The sequence below is a fragment of the Aquarana catesbeiana genome, linkage group LG13 (assembly GCF_042186555.1).
Source record: "Aquarana catesbeiana isolate 2022-GZ linkage group LG13, ASM4218655v1, whole genome shotgun sequence".
Taxonomy (NCBI): Eukaryota; Metazoa; Chordata; class Amphibia; order Anura; family Ranidae; genus Aquarana; species Aquarana catesbeiana.
The window spans coordinates 195,517,675-195,539,401 of record NC_133336.1 but is presented as its reverse complement, the minus strand read 5'-3'; the positions used below and the strand labels follow the sequence as shown (position 1 = coordinate 195,539,401).

At 43.9% G+C, this 21,727-nt stretch overlaps 1 long non-coding RNA gene across 1 annotated transcript; it reads right to left on the bottom strand.

Annotated features, from left to right (window-relative positions):
• Positions 1-2,385: 2,385 nt before the first annotated feature.
• LOC141116954 (uncharacterized) lies at positions 2,386-20,885 on the bottom strand. The gene is made up of 3 exons (XR_012237072.1): positions 20,660-20,885; positions 10,486-10,511; positions 2,386-3,146 (listed from the first exon to the last, which is right to left on the bottom strand). It is a non-coding gene; the product is annotated as an uncharacterized lncRNA (long non-coding RNA).
• Between the last annotated feature and the right edge of the window lie 842 nt (positions 20,886-21,727).

The window sequence follows — 21,727 nt, the reverse complement described above, 5'->3', positions numbered from 1 at the left end:
ATAACAACTTGTAACTTTCCACTGTTTTATTTTAGGTTACTAGAGAAGGTTATGTTATCATTTTATTCACTGCATTATTTGTATAAGAAATACATTTTCACTTTTCACATTATGCCACTAGAGGGAAGTATAGTACCCATCTTTAATCTGCTCAGTGCATCAGCAGCAAAACAAATTGCATTCTTATTTTTTTACCACTAGATGGACTCTACTAATTTCTGTGCTACATTGCTTTGTAGCAAGGATTTTATTCTCTAGTCCCCGATCTCTCCGTAAAGAGGACCTGTCATGGACTTAGCTATTCATCCCTTGTGATAGCAATAAAGTTGGGCAAAAAAAATTAAAGGGACAAATTTTTATTTTTTTTATTTTTAACAGGATTTTTTTAAAATTAACATATACATATGTGATATCACTGCAATCGTCAGGAGCAGGAGAATTTAATATGAGTTGTTTTTTGGTGGGAGATTATGGTAGTAACAGGAAATATACAGTTACATTTAAAAATATATTTTTTTTACTGTTTTGGGACTGTTTTTCTTTTCAGTAGATAGCCATTACAATTTATCACCAAATAAAAGCCCAATTTATTATTATTTTCCATGCCCTGAGGCAATCATTTGCTATCCCATCCTCCTTCCAGTTCAGGTACTGGCAGCTGAAGCACGCCTTCGAAGCCCAGTTCCCTGCCCCCCTCATTTTGGAACCAGACTCCATTGAACGGCTCTTGATTTCCAGTGTGATAGGGAAGCCTCTCTCAACACTATATCTATACCTTACAGTAGAGTATGATACCAAATTAACTAAGACCTGGGAAAAGTGGAGGGTTGATATTCCTTCTTTGGACGAGGAGGAATGGAAGGAGTGTTTAATCTCCTACATTCCTTCCATGATCGCGGCAAAAGATAGGTTCATACAATTTAAGTTCCTACACAGAGCGTACTTCACCCCACAGAGACTGGCGTGCATTTACCATCAAAGAGATCCCAATTGTCAGAGATGCAGACAGGAGATGGGCACCTTCTGGCACATGGTCTGGTCCTGTCCCAAACTCCGACCCTTTTGGTCAGCAGTGGCATCCACACTGAGCAATGTCACAGGTTTAAATATACCGGTGGATCCTCAAATACTATTACTCAGCCATTTGGAGGATATTGAGGGAGACAGGTATAGTAAATTGTGTCTTACCTTCGCATTATATTATGCTAGGCGTGAAATTTTACTCAGATGGAAACTAGTAGAGCCTCCTACTCTGGCCTCGTGGAGAAGGTCGGTGAACATGGTACTTCCCCTATATAGAATGACATATGAAAGTAGGCAATGCCCAGGGAAGTTTGATAAAATCTGGTCCTCTTGGGTGGACGCCTCCGGGGACCCTGAACCCCCTACCCCATAACCATGACATGAAACACATTGGAGGACATCCTATATCCCATGCCTATTCACCTGGCGCCCGCTCCCCCTCATACCCTTCCCTCCCCCCCACCCCTACCAGGCTGGATCGAATATTGGTTACTTACATAATATTATCTAAGATTGTATAACACTATAATGCAATAAGGTGTACTGTTAAGTGATACTTCTGACATCTGCACAACTGGAATATCTGATAAATAGTGGCTACCTGTTGAAGGTAGATCCTACTGTCATTATTCTCCCTGCATTGAATGTACTAACTTATCTTGTATTGTAATGCTGATTTGTTAAATTAAAATTTTCTGTTAAAAAAAAAAAAAAAAGCCCAATTTATCCTGAAAAAAATGTGGTATAATCTACCTGGATACACAAAGTAGTTGTGATGATATGTACAGTTTTACTAACACATGTCAAAGTTGCAAAATTCCTCTCTCCTCCCACCTCCTCTCCCCTTTTCCTCTCTCCTCACACCTCATCTCCCCTTTTCCTTTCCCCTCCTTTTCCCTTTTCCTCTCCCCTTTTCTTCTCCTCTCCTCTCTCCCCTTCTCTTTTCCTCTCCCCTTTTCCTCTCTCCTCCCACCTCCTCTTTTTCTCTCCTCTCCCCTTTTCCCCTCCCCTCCTCTCCCCTTTTCCTCTCCTCTTTTCTTCTCCTCTCCCCTTCTCCTCTCCTCTTTTCCTCTCCTCTCCACTCCTCTCCTTTTTTCCTCTCCCCTTTTCCTCTCCCCTTTTCCTCTCCTCTCCCTTTTTCCTCTCCTCTCCTTTTTTCCTCTCCCCTCCCCTTTTCCTCTCTTCTCCTCTCCCCTTTTCCTCTCCTCTCCTCTTTTCCTCTCCTCTCCCCTTTTCCTCTCCTCTCCCCTCCCCTTTTTCTCTCTCCTCTCCTCTTTTCCTCTCCTCTCCCCTTTTCCTCTCCTCTCCTCTCCCCTTTTCCTCTCACCTCCCCCCTCCTCTTTTCCTCTCCTCTCCTCTCCTCTCCTTTCCCCTTTTCCTCTAGGCTTTTCCTCTCCTCTTCCCTCCACTCTCATCTCCTTTTCTCTCCCTCTCCCCTCCCTCTTTCCTCTTCTCCCCTCCTCTTTTCTCCGCCTCTCCTCTCCTATTTACTGTGTTTAACACCAGCTACAGTTCTAAAGTGGCCTGGTAAAAAAAATAAAAATCTCTGGCCTTATAAAAAGAACGTTTTAGGATGTTTTGGATCTGCTCTAGTGGGTCTAAGAACTGCTACAGTTTTAGGTAATAGGCAGAGCACAGTGGAATACATCCGCACTGTTAGTATAATACATATATACATAATAGCAACAATATGCCATGTAGGCTGACATGCGTCAACTGTCTGTACCTGTGTATTGTACACATTGTGGTTTCTTAAATAAAAGCAAGATTTTAGAGCAATATTGGTTGTGCGGTTCATCTTCAGGGATAATTACTCTGAGATGGACGTGGATCGGGCACATGTGAGCTCTCTTGATGGAGGATTATATGGGTAGTAGCACAGCCAGAACTCTTTGTTTGCACTAAACCACATTGGAATACATCAGCACTGTTAGTATAATAAATATATACACAATAGCAACAAAGAAAGTAAGTTAATTTCTCAAACAAGGGTTCATTTTTAAAATAGTTTTTAAAATATTATAATGGGGGGGTGATGTTATCTGGTCATTATAGACAGAGGTCAGCGGAGGTCTTCTTTAATATGGCGCTTTTCTGCATTTCACAGTGGCGTAGGTGACATCCTGTAAAAGTGAAATAATTATATACATTGATCGATATAAATAATTTCTTATTTTATCAATGTTTTATAGACTTTATTTTAAACCTTTCAATATATGCCCTCCATAATCCTGTTAACCATATAAAATTTGTAATATTAAACAGTGTCACTGCACTGTACACGTGGACCAACACCTAAGGGCCTTGATAACTCCAATGTGATCTGAACATATGTCCTCATAGATGTCAACCTTGACCAGCGAGCAAAAAACTTAAAGTGGTATTGAAGGTTTGGTTTTGGTCTACAAAAGATCTGGGGCTAGAGCCCATCGCAACGTAGTAAAGAAAGTCATACGCTTGGGCGGGCATACACACGTATATAATAAACGTGTGTGTGTGTGTATATATCCCCAGAGAGACCCCCTTACATTAGGACCCCCAGAGAGCCTTCCCCTTGCATCAGGGTTCCCAGAGAGCCTCCCCTTTAAATCAGGGTCCCCAGAGAGCCTCCCCTTCAAATCAGGGTCCCCAGAGAGCCTCCCCTTCAAATCAGGGTCCCCAGATAGCCTCCGCTTAAACCAGGGTCCCCAGAGAGCCTCCCCTTTAAATCAGGGTCCCCAAAGAGCCTCCCCCTTAAATCAGGGTCCCCAGAGAGCCTCCCCTTAAACCAGGGTCCCCAGAGAGCCCCCCACTTACTTCAGAGTCCCCAGAGAGCCTCCCCTCCCCTTGGGACCTCTGCAGAGACTCGGGGCTATGGGACCCAGATTCGGGGCTATAGCCTCAAAAGCCACCCCCTAGCAACGCCACTGCATGTCATACTAATGTTGCACCCTGGTTGTAAGCAGGGTTGCTAACAATTTTAGTTTGCTAGGTGGTAACTAGACTGGCTAAATGTTGGGGGGTTCCCTGACTTTTCCCCTAACTCTGGATTTGATGTACCTCTCTCTTCTGTCACTAGGTGGATTTGATGTACCTCTCTCTTCTGTCACTAGGTGGCATTGTTGCCTGTGGCATTAGAATGATCAGGCCATAGTGAATCCAGACTAGGGGTGGATGGGTTGTCTCAGCCAATTGGCAGGGGTTTCTTTAGTCCCTTGGCCTGCTGGAAGAGCCTATATATTCGGGAGGAGTCAGGTGATCTGTGTTCTGCGCCACCTGGATGGCTGTCTGGGTGGACGTGTGTCACAAGGCTCTGGGTTTCTAGGCTAAAAGCCTGTGGCCTATCCTGGGAGCACCTGACTGCTAGGGCTCTCTGAGGCCTATCCAGGTTTGAGAGAAGCAGCACGGGGCTTGTGGCTTTTGGCTGGAAGCCCAACCAAGTTGCAAAGGTTCCACCGGATGGGGAACCACATTGTTGCCAGCAGTGTGGGAGAAGCAGTTGCCACGAGGGACGACCACTCCTGTTTCCAGAGGCAAGTGAGGATCAAGGTCAAAGATAAAGGTGACACAGTCATCATTAAGGGACAACCATTTCTGTTATCATAGGCCAGTGTATGGAAGTCTGAAGAAGTACCAGAGTAGCCTTTTCACCAGCCGGGGACGGTAAAGAAGTGGGAAAGCTTCAGCAGAGTGCCAAGCCAGGGACCCAGCGGGTTAGCAGGGGTGACACTTGAGGAATATACAGCGTGTTTAGCTGTGGAAGAGCTCAGGGGATCCAGTGATGTTTGGGATCTTGAAGTCTAATGAGAGACCAGGAGCTCAGTGAGTGAAGATCTATAGTAGGATACTGTGAGTTGTGAGAGAAGATCTATAACGGGTTACGTGTATGGATCTCTATTGACTGTTCAAAGTTCAGTTGCCATAGGAGACAGCAGTTCCACAAATACAGTTGCTGCATCCAGCTTAAAGGCCCCTATGTCTCGGAGTCTTACTATTGCATCTACCTAAGGATGTCCTGGCCCTAAACCCTCTCTCCACCACCACTGTTAAGAGACGGTAAATCTCTTTATCTTGCGTTCAAAAATTATTCAACTTGCAATACACCCACCATGCCTAATAACCCACACTACAAGGAAGGATGTCAGCTCTCCCTGGCTCTGGAGGTCACCATTAGGCCTTTGGAGGTCGGTAAAAAAGGAAAAGAAAGGCGCCTCTAAGTGCAGTATGTAAAATTTAATAGAGTGCACAAAGGGTTAAAAGCACTTACAAGATTGTTGAGTGTTAAAAGACATGATAAAATCAGGAGCCCTCATCTGTGGCATGTGTCCATCCTCAGCATGGTGGTAGAGAGCGGTGTAGAGCTGTCCAGCAGCTGTAAAGCGTTCTCATGCGTGTTGGAAAGAGGAGGCAGCAGGGAAGCCTGTATTCACTGCGGGACACACAAGGCTGATGGTGTCAGTGTAGCGAAGGGGGTGAGATTATTGCTACAGGCATAATCTGCACAATTCGTACAACTTGTATAAGCATCCACTATTTTCCTCTATCTGTCTTTAGTGTATAGACGCCCGGCCGCCCTTGTAACACACCTATACACTTATTCATAGTAAAGTAATATTCATCACTGTTTTATCATTGTTACAGACATAATTAGTAATCGCTTATTCCTTTTTTTATCCCCTTACAACAGATTTATTACTTTATTTGCATGTGTACATATGCCTGGCCGCCCCTGTAACACAGGTACATAGCTCCCCGGCTGCCCTTGTAATACGGCTACATATTTATTTATTATTTATTCATTGTTAATTTAACATTAGACTTACGACCTTATTTGCATGTGTACAAACGCCCGGCCGCCTTTATAACACATTCATATAGACACCCGGCCATGTAACACACCTGTATATTAATTCAATGTCAACCTTATGTTTGTATATTTATTTATTTATTATTGTTAATTTAACCACTGCCATCTGTGCCCTGTACCCCTGTGTCAAATTCCTTCAGGACTTCATTGTATATAGCACTGACGTTAATAATCCATTTTGCGAGTGCATGGTCATCTAGGCCGTCCTCATAATACATCTGTCACTTCCCTTATTATTGTGTATTTAGTATCTGCCCAAACTCCTCCCCTTGCTCCTCCCCCTCACCATTTATAAGCCAGCTTGAGGAGTGTGGGCGTAGGTCTGACGAAGGAGCCGAAACGCGTTAAAAAATTAACCACCCCCTTCGCTTCACTGACACCATCAGCCTTGTGTGTCCCGCAGTGAATACAAGCTTCCCTGCTGCCTCCTCTTTCCAACATGCATGAGAACGCTTTATAGCTGCTGGACAGCTCTACACTGCTCTCTACCACCATGCTGAGGATATACACATGCCACAGATGAGGGCTCCTGATTTTATCATTTCTTTTAACACTCAACAATCTTGTAAGTGCTTTTAACCCTTTGTGCACTCTATTAAATTTTACATACTGCACTTAGAGGCGCCTTTCTTTTCCTTTTTTATATCTTCAGAGTTGCTTCTCCTCTAACCAAAGTGCTGCCAGAAGTGCCATCTCATCACTATCATCCCTCTGACCAGCTACCCACCTCCACCAGAGCGCCCTTATCATCTCTCTGTTTTATACCTCTTTGGAGGTTGGTGATGCTGCTACACTTACCTGCACTGTGCAGTGGTTTTGCACAGAACAGCTTCAATCCTCTTCTTTTCAGGTCCCCCCTGGGGTGCTTCTGGCTCCTCCCCCTCGAGCAGTGCCCCACAGAGAAAGCTGATTGCCCTGGGGACACCGCTGCATGCTAGATCCCGAGCCGCTGTTCTTTGCGTCCATAAGACACATAGAACCGGGGCTGGGCCCCGCCCCCCTGCTCTCCCTTTATTGGTTGTGATTGACCAATGAGGAGGGAGAGTCCCGGGACAGCCGAGGACATTTCTGGTTCGTGAACATCGCTGGATCGGAGGAAGCTCAGGTAAGGATTGGGGGCTGAGGCCGCTGCACACAGAAGGTTTTTTTACCTTCTGCCTTCAGAACCACTTTAACTTGGCTATGACAGTTTTCAACTGTGGTGGCTTTTTGTGCATCTATAGCTACTGCTTGAGCTACCTTGCCAGATCCAAACTCTGAGCAAAAATTTGGTACCTTGTCACTGCAAGGCTACTGCTAGACCCAATATCTGAAGAATATAATTACAATACAATAATACAATATAATACAATAATTACAATTCCTTATACAATTTTTTTGGAATAAACTGTCTCACGCTACTTGTCCCCCGACCTATGCCTACTGCTCTATCCTTCCACCCTAGCCAGGCCCAAAATCTAAAGAATATTTTACTATTCCCTGTACAATTTATGAAATGAGGGTCTCGCCCTGCTTGTGCACCAGGTTATGCCTACTGCTCTAATTACCTTGCCACCTAAGCACTCCTACCAGGACCAAAATCTTTTTTAAGAATATATTACTATTCCTGGGACAATTTTTGGAATGAAGCACCTCGCCATACTTGTGCACTGAACTATACTTAGCGCTCTAGTTATTGTGCCACCTTCTGCCAGGCCCAAACTCTGAAGAATATAATTCCGATTCCTGATACAATTCTTTTAATGGAGGTGTTCACCCTGCTTGGGCACCGACCTATGCCTACTGCCCTAGTTACCTTGCCACACCAGAACTCCTATCAGGAACAAAATCTGAAGAATATAATTACTCTTTCTTGTAAAAATTTTGGAATGAAGGTCTTGTCCTACTTGTGCATTGACCTATGCCTACTGCTCTAGTTACCTTGCCAACCCAATAACATAGCCCCCAACTGTCCCTGATTTTGAGGGACTGTCCCTGATTTGGAACAAAGTCTCTCTGTCCGTCTTCCTTCCTCATTTGTCCCTCATTTTGGTCTGATCTATATAATTGTATGTAAAATGCACTATTTATCTTTCAAAACGTGTTTTACAGTGGTAGACCTTTTATCCACTTTCTTAACCACTTCCCGTCCACGCTATAGCCGAAAGATGGCTGCAGGGTGGACTTAATTTGCCGGGAGGGCATCCATTGAGCAGCCTGCGCGCCCCCTGCAGTCTATGAGACTCGGCTGATCACAGATCCCAGTAAGGGGTCGATCCTGACCCCTTACCACGTGATCAGCTGTCAGCCAATGACAGCTGATCATGTGAATCGGCTGGTAGCGCGAGGAGAAAAAACAAAGCCGATCACCGGCGGCTGTGAGAGTGACATCAGTCCCGATTGTGGAGAGCCTCTGCAGAGGCTTCTGTGCCCACCAGTGCCACCTACCAGTGCCCACCAGCGCCACCTACCAGTGCCCACCAGCGCCACCCATCAGTGCTCACAGTGCCACCTCTAAATCACCAATCAGTGCGTCATCACCAGTGCTGCCTATCAATACCACTTACCAGTGCCACCTACCAGTGCCCATCAGTGCCACCTACCAGTGCCCAGTGCCACCTATTAGTGCCATCCATCAGTGCCATCCATCAGGGCCCATCAGTGCCGTCTTTATCTGTGTCTATCAGTGTCGCCTTATCTGTGCCCATCAGTGCGGCCCATCAGTGCCCATCAGTGCAGCCTCTTCAGCGAATATCAATGAAGGAGAAAAATTATCAGTTTGCAAAACCATGAAACATGTTTTTGTTTTTTTTTCAAAAATTTCTGTCTTTTTTTGTTTGTTTAGCAAAAAATAAAAACCCAAGTGGTGATTAAATAACACCAAAAGAAAGCTCTATTTGTGTGAAAAAAATGATAAAAATTTCATTTGAGTACAGTGTTGTATGACTGAGTAATTGTCACCCAAAGTGTGACAGCGCTGAAAGCTAAAAATTGGTCTGGGCAGGAAGGGGGTTTACGTGCCCAGTAAGCAAGAGGTTAATTGCTGCATTTGTAAATGTCAAAAGTCAGTATAAAGCAATACTAGTGGAAAAAAAAGCACTTGTGGGTTTAACAAATATTTTTTTTTGTATAATTTTCCTTTAAGGGGGCGTGGCAGGGGGTGTGTCCTATGCCTACATACTTTTGCTAGTAATAGGTGTTCCGTGCTCCCATCTCAAAAAGTTGGGAGGTATGCCAATACTCCTGCCAGGCTCAAAATCTGAAGAATACATTACTATTCCTTGTACAGATTTTACAATGAAGAGCTCACCCTACTTGTGACCTGGTCTATGCCTGCTGTTCAGCTCACACAGTGTTCACATTCTTCCTAAATCTGTAAAAAGAGATAAGAACTGGAGCGCCACATCAGAATATTGAAGTCCAAAATATGTTTTTTCAAATAAAAAGTTCAAGCAGAATAGTAGTCATTTCAGACTCTAGGACACCCTTTTCATCAGGGCTTGATAAACAGAGGGAAGGTCTAAGACAGTCATCCTCAACTAGGGTTCCTTCAGAGGTTGCCAGGGGTCCCTGAATTTTATTCATTCTATTTTTTTTTTATTGGTTGAACTAGATGGATTTGTATCTTTTTTTTTTTTTTTTTTGACCTGACTTTAGGACCTCATGCACACTGGACGTTTTTGGACGTTTTTACAGCAGCTGTTTTTGGCTTCAGACGTTTTTTTTCTACAGTCAGTAAACTCCCCATCATGTTATCCTATGTGTCCATGCACACATAGGCTGTTATCAGCAGTTTTTGGCTGGGGCGTTTTTTGACTTTAAAAAAAAACTAAAAATAGTGGGTTCTGAGAGGAGTTTTTCAGCTGTTTTCAGCTGTAAAAAAGCTCCAACGTCAAAAAACGCTGATGAATGCAGATAAAAGCTCAAAAATGCAGGCTCACCAGGGGTTTTTTTTACGTTTTTGATCCATAAAAAAAAAAAAACGCTAGCGCAGAAAAACGCTAATAAACGCTAAAAAACGCTATTGCAAAAACATTAAAAAACTTTGAAAAACTCACTGCAAAGCTACTGGCGTTTTTATAATGTTATTTTAACGTTCAGTGTGCACGAGGCCTCATATGTAACTATGAACCCAATGATCTTTTTAGCTGTGTGTAAGGGTGGCATTTGGACCACCACTAACGGGGAGCATTATTCCCACTGGTCAGCAATGTAGGGGCCATTTTTCCCACTGACCATCAATGAACTGGTTTTGCAACGGTTCCCCTACACCTGAAAATCATTTCAAGGGTTCCTCTGGGATAAAAGGTTGAGAAAGGCTGGTCTAGGGAATAGGCATTAGAGTCACAAAGTTGTTATGAGGCACCTTTTTAGCATGTTCCTCAGCATCTGATGGTTCAGTATTCTGGTGTGGCCCTCCAGTCCTTATCTCTTTTTCCAGTATCATCAAAGGTGGGCTTGGAAGATCTTTGGTTTGGGAGTAGAGCCAGTCTAGTGTTGCCACCACTTGCACACCACCATCTGGAAACACTACTTTGGGTACCCATCACCACCCAATAATGCTTCCAATTATTCTTCTGAACCCAATATTGTACATCTTGTACTTAGCCAATGTTTTAATATTAAGTAATACTTACAGGTTCTCTGGTCAATGTTGAAGACCCTGAAAAATGAACACACAATAAATGTACACAACATTCACAATAAACTTCTTCTCCTATTCCATGAAAAGTGCACAGACAGACTTTAGTGAGGCAATAAAAACAATATGCCAGCTACCGTGCAATTGGTTTAAGTTCAAGTGTCCAGCAAGGATGCCAGGGCTGCCCCCTTTCCAAGATGGATCCTTGTCTGCTTCTTGTGGCTGGACTGTGGGCTTTCAGTTGGCAGAGAACAGCAAGATGATGTTGGGGTAACTGCTGGCCTGTTGTAGTAGCGGCCGGGAGCTCCAGGCTGCTGCCTGGGAATGAATTGGTGGCCACCTGTTCAGGAATGGAGCCTCTTCCACCCCCCTCCTTAGTCAGTCAGGGAAGGGTGCTGCATAGAGCAGGTAAGCTTTCCATGGGCTGTTAATATACAAGCTGCCTAGTGTAGGTGATCCTGCCAGGTATATTAACCCTTCATTGTACTGCTTATGACAGAGTGATGCTTCAGTATGGAGGCCACTGCTATGCATTTATGTTGCTGCTATGCGTTAGGGTGCAATGTGCTTAAGCACATGCCGACCAGCCGCCGCAGTTGTACTGCGACAGAATGGCATGGCTGGGCGAAACGACGTTATGTAACGTCGCTTCGCCCTGTGGCCACTAGGGGGCGCTAGGGTTGCCACATCATTCCTTTAATCCAGGACACACATTAATTACACAGGTTCTGTGGCTGATTAAGGTGGTAATTAAACTCACTTGGTGCCTTAACTGCATTAAATCAGCCTCAGAACCTGTGTAATTAATATGTGTCCTGGATTAAAGGGATGACGTGGTAACCCTAGGGGGCGCTCGCCCCCCGAGCCAATGCGAGCCCCTGGCGGTCTCGATAGCTGCTGAGACACGGAGAACCAGGATCTGTGTGTGTAAACACACAGTTTCCGGTTCTCTGAGGGGAGAAGTGACAGATCGTCTGTTCATACAGAGTATGAACAGCGATCTGTTTTCTTCCCTGCACAGTCCCCTCCCCCCTTCAGTTAGAACACACACTAGGACACACTTAACCCCTTCACTTCCAGTGACATTTTTACAGTAATTAATGCATTTTTAATCGCACTGATCGCTGTATTAATGCCAATGGTCCCAAAGATGTGTCAAAATTGTCCAATGTGTCCGCCATAATGTCACGATAAAAATCGCAGATCGCTGCCATTACTAGTAAAAAAAATAATAATAATAAAAATGCTATATCCCCTATTTTGTAGATGCTATAACTTTTGCGCAAACCAATCAATATACGCTTATTGCGATCTTTATTACCAAAAATATGTAGAAGAATACATATCGGCCTAAACTGAGAAAAAAATAGCTTTTTTTAAAAAAAAAATGGGGATATTTATTATAGCAAAAAGTACAAAATATTGTGTTTTTTTTCAAAATTGTCGCTCTTTTTTTGTTTATAGCGCAAAGAATAGAAAACGCAGAGATGATCAAATACCACCAAAAGAAAGCTCTATTTGTGGGGAAAAAAAAATGTCAATTTTGTTTGGGTACAACATCGCACGACTGCACAATTGTCAGTTAAAGCGACCCAGTGCCGAATCGCAAAAAGTGCTCTGTCAGGAAGGGGTAAAATCTTCCGGGGCTGAAGCGGTTAACGATTGCTATGCATTAACCTATTATGTCTAAATGTCAGCGTGAAAAAATTCAGTGTTCTGCTTAAGTTAGTGTTTTAACCACTTACGGACCGCCACACGCCAATATACGTCCTAAGTTTTGAAGAGGAAGAGAGAGCTAGCTGCCATAACCCCGGTATCCTCTTCTTCGGCCGGCGCTCCGCTTTCTGATAAGAGTGGTGAGGTATCGCCACGATTGGTAGAGCGAGATTAACCACTTCCCGCCCGCCCTATAACGGATTGACGTCCGGGAAGTGGTTCTGTTATCCTGACTGGACGTCATATGACGTCCAGCAGGATAACATGCCGCAGCGCGCCCCCGGGGGCGCACATCGCGGCGATCGACTGACACACTGCTACACTGATCTTGGTAAAAAGCCTCCGGCGGAGGCTCTTTACCATGTGATCAGCCGTGTCCAATCACGGCTGATCACGCTGTCAATAGGAAGAGCCGTTGATCGGCTCTTCCTCACTCGCGTCTGACAGACGCAAGTAGAGGAGAGCCGATCGGCGGCTCTCCTGGCAGGGGGGGTCTGCGCTGATTGTTTATCAGCGCAGCCCCCCCCCGCAGATCACCACACTGGACCACCAGGGATCGCCACTAGGACCACCAGGGAAGGGGCAACATGTGGATGGCCAGGTATGTACCTCATGGCCATCCACATGTGCCCAGTGTGCCAAATCTGTGCCAATCAGTGCCCACAAATGGGCACTGATTGGCACAATTATGTTGCAGTGATGCCCAGCAATGCCACCCTTAGGGGCATCACTGCAAACAAGTAATGCCATCAGTGCCACCCATCAGTGTCCATTCATGACACCTGTCAGTGCCCATCCGTGCCCATCAGTGCCCATCTATCAGTGCCCATCCGTGCCCATCTGTGCCAACTATCAGTGCCACCCATAAGTAACCATCAATGCCACCTACGAGTGCCCAACAATGCCACCTATGAGTGCCCATCAGTGCCGCCTATAAGTGCCCATCCGTGCCACCTATGAGTGCCCATCAGTGCCGCATACCAGTGCCACCTATCAGTGCCCATCAGTGCCACCTATCAGTGCCCATCAGTGCCGCCTATCAGTGCCCATCATCAGTGCCCGTCAGTGCCACCTCATCAGTGCCACCTCATCGGTGCCACCTCATCGGTGCCCATCAGTGCTGCCGTATCAGTGCCCGTCAGTGCAGCCATATCAGTGCCCGTCATTGAAGAAGAAAACGTACTTATTTACAAAAAGTTTTAACAGAAACAAAGAAAAACTTGTTTTTTTTCAAAATTTTCGGTCTTTTTTTATTTGTTGCGCAAAAAATAAAAACCGCAAAGGTGATCAAATACCGCCAAAAGAAAGCTCTATTTGTGGGAACAAAATGATAAAAAATTTGTTTGGGTACAGTGTAGCATGACCGCGCAATTGTCATTCAAATTGCGACAGCGCTGAAAGCTGAAAATTGGGCTGGGCGGGAAGGTGTCTAAGTGCCCTGTATTGAAGTGGTTAATAATTCTAGCACTAGACCTCCTCTGTAACTCAAAACATGCAACCTGTAGAATTTTTTAAACGTCGCCTATGGAGATTTTTAAGGGTAAAAGTTTGTTGCCATTCCACGAGCGGGCACAATTTTGAAGCGTGACATGTTGGGTATCAATTTACTCGGCATAACATTATCTTTCACAATATAAAAAAAATTGGGTTAACTTTACTGTTGTCTTATTTTTTAATTAAAAAAAGTGTATTTTTTCCAAAAAAGTGCGCTTGTAAGACCGCTGCGCAAATACGGTGTGACAGAAAGTATTGCAATGGCCATTTTATTCTCTAGGGTGTTAGAAAAAAAAAGTATAATGTTTGGGGGTTCTAAGTAATTTTCTAGCAAAAAAAGAATGTTTTTTAACCACTTGACAACTGGGCACTTAAACCCCCTTCCTAACCAGACCAATTTTCAGCTTTTGGTGCTCTCACATTTTGAATGACAATTACTCAGTCATGCAACACTGTATCTTTATGAAATTTTTGTCCTTTTTTTCACACAAATGGAGCTTTCTTTTGGTGGTATTTAATCACTGCTGGGTTCTTTATTTTTTGCGCCGTAAAAGAAAAAAGACCGAAAAATCTGTAAAAAAATAAATTTTTCTTCATTTCTGTTATAATATTTTGCAAATTAGTAATTTTTCTTCATATATTTTGGCCAAAATTTATACCGCTACATATCTTTGGTAAAAATAACCCAAATCGGTGGATATTATTTGGTCTTTTTGAAAGTTATAGAGTCCAAAAGCTATGGTGCGCATATCTGAAAATTGATCACACCTGAAGTACTGACGGCCTATCTAATTTCTTGAGACCCTAACATGCCAGAAAAGTACAAATACCCCCCAAATGACCCCTTTTTGGAAAGAAGACATTCCAAGGTATTTAGAAAGATGCATGGTGAGTTTTTTGAAGTTGTCATTTTTTCCCACAATTCTTTGCAAAATCAAGGTTTTTTTTTTACTTTTTTTTTTTTTCCACAAAATTGTCATATTAGCAGGGTATTTCTCACAGACCGCATATGCATACCACAAATTACACCCCAAAATACATTCTGCTATTACTCCCGAGTACGGTGATACCACATGTGTGAGACTTTTACACAGCGTGGCCACATACAGAGGCCCAACATGCAGGGGAGCACCTTCAGGTGTTCTGGAGCACCCAGGCCAATTCTGACATTTCTCTCCTACATGTAAAAATCATCATTTATTAGCTAGAAAATTACATAGAACCCCAAAACATTATATATGTTTTTTTAGCAAAGACCCTAGAGAATACAATGGCAGTCCTTGCAACTTTTTATCTCGCACGGTATTTGCCCAGCAATTTTTTTAACGCGTTTTTTTTGGAAAAAAAAATGTTTTGTGCTTTACAAAAACCAAAACAGTAAAGTTAGCCCAATGTTTTTGCATAATGTGAAAGATGAAGTTACGACGAGTAAATAGATACCCAACATGTCACCCTTCAAAATTGCACGCGCTTGTGGAATGGCGCCAAACTTTGCTACTCAAAAATCCCCATAGGCGACGCTTTAAAATTTTTTACTGGTTACAAATTTTGAGTTACAGAGGAGGTCTAATGCCAAAATTATTGCTCTCGCTCTACCGATCGCACCGATACCTCACATGTGTGGTTTGAACACCGTTTTCATATGTGGGCAGGACTTACGTATGCGTTCGCTTCTGCATGCGAGCACACAGGGACAGGGGCGCTTTAAAAATTTTTTTTTTTTTTTTATTGTTCATTTTACTTTATTTATTTTAGTTTGATGCTTTTTTCCAAAAAAAAAAATTTTTGACCACTTTTATTCCTATTACAAGGAATATAAATATCCTTGTAATAGGAATATGGCATGACAGGTCCTCTTTACAGTGAGATATGGGGGCAATAAGACCTCACATCTCACCTCTAGGCTGGGAAGCCTGAAATAAAAAAAAAAAAAAAAAAAAAGATCCTGGCTTCGATCGTAGCGGTGAGTCGGTAGAAGCGCGGGAGGGGGGGACATCCCCTCTCGCCTCCCGTAAGAACGATCAAGCAGTGGAACAGCTGCTATGATCATTCTCATGGTGTAGGGAATCGCCGGCTGAAAAAGCTGATATCTGAATGATGCCTGTAGCTGCACCCATCATTCAGATATCCCCGCACAAAGTCAAGGACGTTGTATGACGGCCGGCGGGCGGGAAGTGGTTAAAACGCTTTTTTTTTTTTTAACACAAAGTTGTCCATTTATACAATATTTCTACCACATAACATGTACATAGCAAAAATGACACCTCAAAATAGATTCTCCTGCTCCTCCTGAGTACGGCGATACCACATGTGTGAGACTTCCACAGCCTGGCCACATACAGAGGGCGAGTACAGCTGAGCATGGCTCGGTATGGCAGGGTATGGCGGGGTATTGCGGAGTATGGCGGGATATTGCGGAGTATGGCGGGGTATGGCAGGGTATTGCGGAGTATGGCGGGGTATGGCGGGGTATGGCGGAGTATGGCGGGGTATGGCGGAGTATGGCGGGGTATGGCGGAGTATGGCGGAGTATGGCGGGGTATGGCAGGGTATTGCGGAGTATGGCGGGGTATGGCGGGGTATGGCGGAGTATGGCGGGGTATGGCGGGGTATGGCGGAGTATGGCGGGGTATGGCGGAGTATGGCGGAGTATGGCGGGGTATGGCGGGGTATGGCGGAGGCATTGCAGAGTATGGCGGGGGGCATTGCAGAGTATGGCGGGGGCATTGCAGAGTATTGTGGGGGCATTGCAGAGTATTGCACAGCATTGCAGAGTATTGTGGGGGGCATTGCAGAGTATTGCACAGCATTGCAGAGTATTGTGGGGGCATTGCAGAGTATTGCAGAGTATTGTGGGGGTATTGCAGAGTAATGCAGAGTATTGTGGGGGTATTGCAGAGTATTGCACAGCATTGCAGAGTATTGTGGGGGTATTGCAGAGTATTGTGGGGGTATTGCAGAGTATTGCAGAGTATTGTGGGGGCATTGCAGAGTATTGCAGAGTATTGTGGGGGTATTGCAGAGTATTGCACAGCATTGCAGAGTATTGTGCTGGTATTGCAGAGTATTGCACAGCATGAGTAGTGAGGGATGGCTGAGCATGGATGGATGGATGTCTCTGTGCAGCGCTGTGGGCACTACACATACAGCCCACAGCGCTGCAGACATCCATCCATCCCCCTCTCCGCTCACAGTGTACCGATCGGTACACAGGAGGGGAGGAGAGGAACCGGCGTCATTTGACGGCTCGATCACATGGTAAACGGCCGCGATCAGCGGCCATTTACCGGGATCCGTGATGCGCCGGGTCCTCTGGACCCGGCGGTCACGGATGTGTTCGGGTGCGCGCCCCAGGGGGCGCGCAAGAGGGGAATTCTGGGAGGACGTCATAGTACGTCCACCCAGAGTTATCCAACCGCCCTGCAGCCGTCATTCGGCAATGGGCCGGTTGGTAAGTGGTTAACTTGTAAACAACAAATCTCAGAAAGAGGCTCGGTCCTTGGGTGGTTAAATTGCATTATTTACTACCTGTGCCTTATCTGCATAGTACAGTTATACTACGTTCCACCTGCGTTGTGGACCTATCATACTGCTTTGCTCTGAATCAATGCAATGATTCTTTCTATGTTATGGTGGTTGTTAAAACGTAATAAATATATTAAAATGAAAAAAAATATCTTTCATGCAATTTAAAAATCATTAACATAAAATAAAAGTAAGATTAAAAATATAATATATACTATATTACCAAAAGTATTGGGACGCCTGCCTTTACACACACACATGAACTTTAATGGCATCCCAGTCTAATGCCCCGTACACACGGTCGGACATTGATCGGACATTCCGACAACAAAATTCTAGGATTTTTTCCGACGGATGTTGGCTCAAACTTGTCTTGCATACACACGGTCACACAAAGTTGTCGGAAAATCCGATTATTCTGAACGCGGTGACGTAAAACATGTACGTCGGGACTATAAACGGGGCAGTGGCCAATAGCTTTCATCTCTTTATTTATTCCGAGCATGCGTGGCACTTTGTGCGTCGGATTTGTGTACACAAGATCGGAAATTCCGACAACGGATTTTGTTGTCGGAAAATTTTATATCCTGCTCTCAAACTTTGTGTGTCGGAAAATCCGATGGAAAATGTGTGATGGAGCCTACACACGGTCGGAATTTCCGACAACAAGGTCCTATCACACATTTTCTGTCGGAAAATCCGACCGTGTGTACGGGGCATTAGTCAGTAGGGTTCAATATTGAGTTGGCCCACCCTTTGCAGCTATAACAGCTTCAACTCTTCTGGGAAGGATGTCCACAAGGTTTAGGAGTGTGTCTATGGGAATGTTTGACCTTTCTTCCAGAAGAGCATTTGTGAGGTCAGGCACTGATATTGAACGAGAAGGCCTGGCTCGCAGTCTCCGCTCTAATTCATCCCAAAGGTGTTCTATCAGGTTGAAGTCAGGACTCTGTGCAGGCCAGTCATGTTTCTCCACCCCAAACTCGCTCATCCATGTCTTTATGGACCTTGCTTTGTGCACTGGTGCGCAGTCATGTTGGAAAAGGAAGGGGCCATCCCCAAACTGTTCCCACAAAGTTGGGAGCATGAAATTATCCAAAATGTCTTGGTATGCTGACACCTTAAGAGTTCCCTTCACTGGACCTAAGGGGCCAAGCCCAACCCCTGAAAAACAACCCCACACCATAATCCCCCCTCCACCAAATGATTTGGACCAGTTCACAAAGCAAGGTCCACATCAGTACCTGACCTCACAAATGCTCTTCTGGAAGAATGGTCAAACATTCCCATAGACACACTCCTAAACCTTGTGGACATCCTTCCCAGAAGAGTTGAAACTGTTATAGCTGCAAAGGGTGGTCCAACTCAATATTGAATATTCACTATTAAAACTGGGATGCCATTAAAGTTTGTATGTGTGTGTGTAGGCAGCCATCCCAACTGTCCCTGATTTAGAGGGACTGTCCCTCATTCGGAGACACAGTCCCTCTGTCCCTTTTCCTCCTCATTTGTCCCTCATTGTGACCTGATCTATATAGTTGTATATAAAATGCGTTACTTATCAAAATAAGTGTTTCCCAGTGCCTTACATCCACTTTCTAAACTGTTGCATTTATTAATTTCAAATCCAGTATAAAGGAATAGTAGTGGTAAAAAAGCACTTGTGGGTTTAAACAAAATTATTTTTGTACAATTCTCCTTTAAGGGGATGTGGCAGGGGGCGTGTCCTATGCTACATACTTATGTTAATAGGTGTCCCTCATTCCCATCTCAGAAAGTTGGGAGGTATGTTTTTGGTAATATAGTGTATATGTGAAGTTATCTTCTGTAGGCTTTTGTGAAAACGTCTTGAAGCTCATTGAAAGCCCTGCAAATGCTTTAAAATAGGAGCTTGCAGTACTCACTGTACAGGCTGAAGTCGATCTTCACAAGACTTTGTAATTAGAGATCTGGGACAAGAGAAACTCTATGGCACCCAACGTAAGAATTGTCTCTTTTCTGTCTTTTTCTTTTTGTTGTGTCCTTTATACTACTGCAAATGTACCCTTTTTCAGTATGTTAATTTAAATAATCAAAATAACTTTCAGGCCCCAAGGGCAAGATATCTATTTCCCCCACCTCAAAACACCATGTTAAAGGAAATTGCATGTGGCACACCAATTTTTGATAACTTTTTTTTTTTTACAGATTAAAGAGGGCAGAAACTTTTACAATAAGTTCACCTATACTCCACCCCCTTCTTCACTAAAAATTCAACTGGAATACCTTCCTTTCCCAAGCCCCAGGGTCCTTCCAGGTTCCCCCTGGTTTCTGCTGTGGGATACGTGTTCAGGCAGAGATACTGATTGGTTGCCTCCGACCAAACAGCCAGTCATTCCTGCACTAAGATCACAACCCATACCATGGATGCAACCATGGGATATGATTTCAATTTACAAATACTGTACTGGTGACCCCACAATAGGGATAAAACTTTTTTGCCGAAGGGAGTTTAATAAGACTCGTGGCCACTCATTAAAATTAGGAGAAAAGAGGTTTAACCTTAAACTATGTAGAGGGTTCTTTACTGTAAGAGCGGCAAGGATGTGGAAGCCCTATCCTGAAATAAGACCTATAAAGACTTTAACTAGGGCTTATTTGGGGGGTAGGGCTTATATTGCAGCCATCACTGACAATCACGCTAGGTCTTATTTTCGGGGAAACAGGGTAGGTTGAACTTGATGGACTTGTGTCTTTTTTCATCCTCACCGACTATGTAACTATGTAACCAGAGGATGATAGGAAAGAAGCTGGTGAAGGTATTCCAGTGGGGCTTTTAATATTTTAAGGCTACAAAATGGTCTCCTTAAGATCTTAAATAGTTTTGCTCATTCTTACATTCTCTATAAAAGAAATTCGACTCTGCCTTAAGAACTTCATTAAAGGGTTTGTACACCCTCGTTTAAAAAAAAAAAAAAATAACAGACATGTCATACTTGCCTCCACTGTGCAGTTTGTTTTACACAGAGTGGCTCCGATCCTCCTCTTCTGGGGTCCCCGGCGGCTCTCGTGGCTCCTCCTTGCATAGGTTAACCCCCTGGGAGAAGCACTCTCCTGGGTGGTTACCGTGCGGGCGTGCTCCCGAGTCCAGCATTTGCGTCTATAGACACAGGATGCCGGACTCGGCCCGGCGCCCGCGGGAGCCAATGGCTGCTCTGCTATCAATCTATCCAATCAAGAGCCGAGAACACTGGGCAGAGAGCTAGAGCACGTCTCTGCCGAGGGATCGAAGGGCTCGGGTGAGTAAAATGGGGGGGTCTTGGTGGGCCGATCACTGTCAGAAGTTTTTTCACCTTCACATATAGGATGCATTAAGGTGAAAAAACACGAGGGTTTACAACCCCTTTAAATTATGTAATTAGAACGATCCTAGGAAGACATTACTGATGACTCACCTGTTGGAAGGTACAAAAAAAAAAAAACAATACGTATGGTAAAAGATCCTTCATCTTGCTATGGTTTGTAGAGATGATCGAGGTCTACTGAGGCTGGTTGTGAGACAAGAGTCTTGTGTTCAAAGACTTTCAACAAACTGTTGAGGTGATAATGCATCGAGCCTCCTTTTACTTCCTGTAAATACTGTATCTGTTCCATTTCTGTCCACAATTCTGAGAGCTCAGACCAAAGAACAGACCACTAATACACAAGTCCTATATAGAGAGGAACGCTAATAGTTGTCTTTGTGGTTAAAGCAAACCAGCTGAAATTTTGAAAAATATTGTATTGCAAACAATTTGATTTAATCTTTTAAGTGGTGCTTTAACCAAACAGCTAAATACACTTTATACACTTTAGAAATGTATGTAAAGTATGTGATTTTTTTTTAATCTACCAGAATATTTTTTTTTTTTTGGACAAAATGTAAAGAAATGTAATCCAATTTGATAATGTAATGCGAAAAAGCAAACTACTATTTTTTTTTTTTTTTACATTTCCTCTTGTTGGCCAAATGTACAGTATTATCACTGATCACTGTATTAGTGTCCCTAATGATATCATATAGAAAAATTGGTTGAAGATCAATACTCACTATTAGTTACCACAACACTGGTTGTTCAATATACCCGTGTGATGTCCCAAGATTAGCAGGCTCACCAATAATAGGTGCGGTCTCTGTGCCTAAATACTATAGAGAAAGAAAATTTACAGGGGAAAGATTCCCACTGAGAAGAGACACAGGCGGGCCAGGCTGCTTAATAAGGGATACGTTTTATTAGAAAAATATGTTTAATACAAAAAGGGGCCAAGACCAGGTACCCACCACCAACACCAAGATCATGTTAAAAATAGACAACGTTGTCTGTTTAAGAGCAGCTGCATCACGCTTCAACCATGCATGTACACACCTATAACAAGGCTATTGTTAATTGGAATAGGTAATATTTATGGATCAGACTATTGATCTCAGTGACATGCACCATACATAGCAACAGGGGCGTTGCTAGGTCTACAAAAGATCTGGG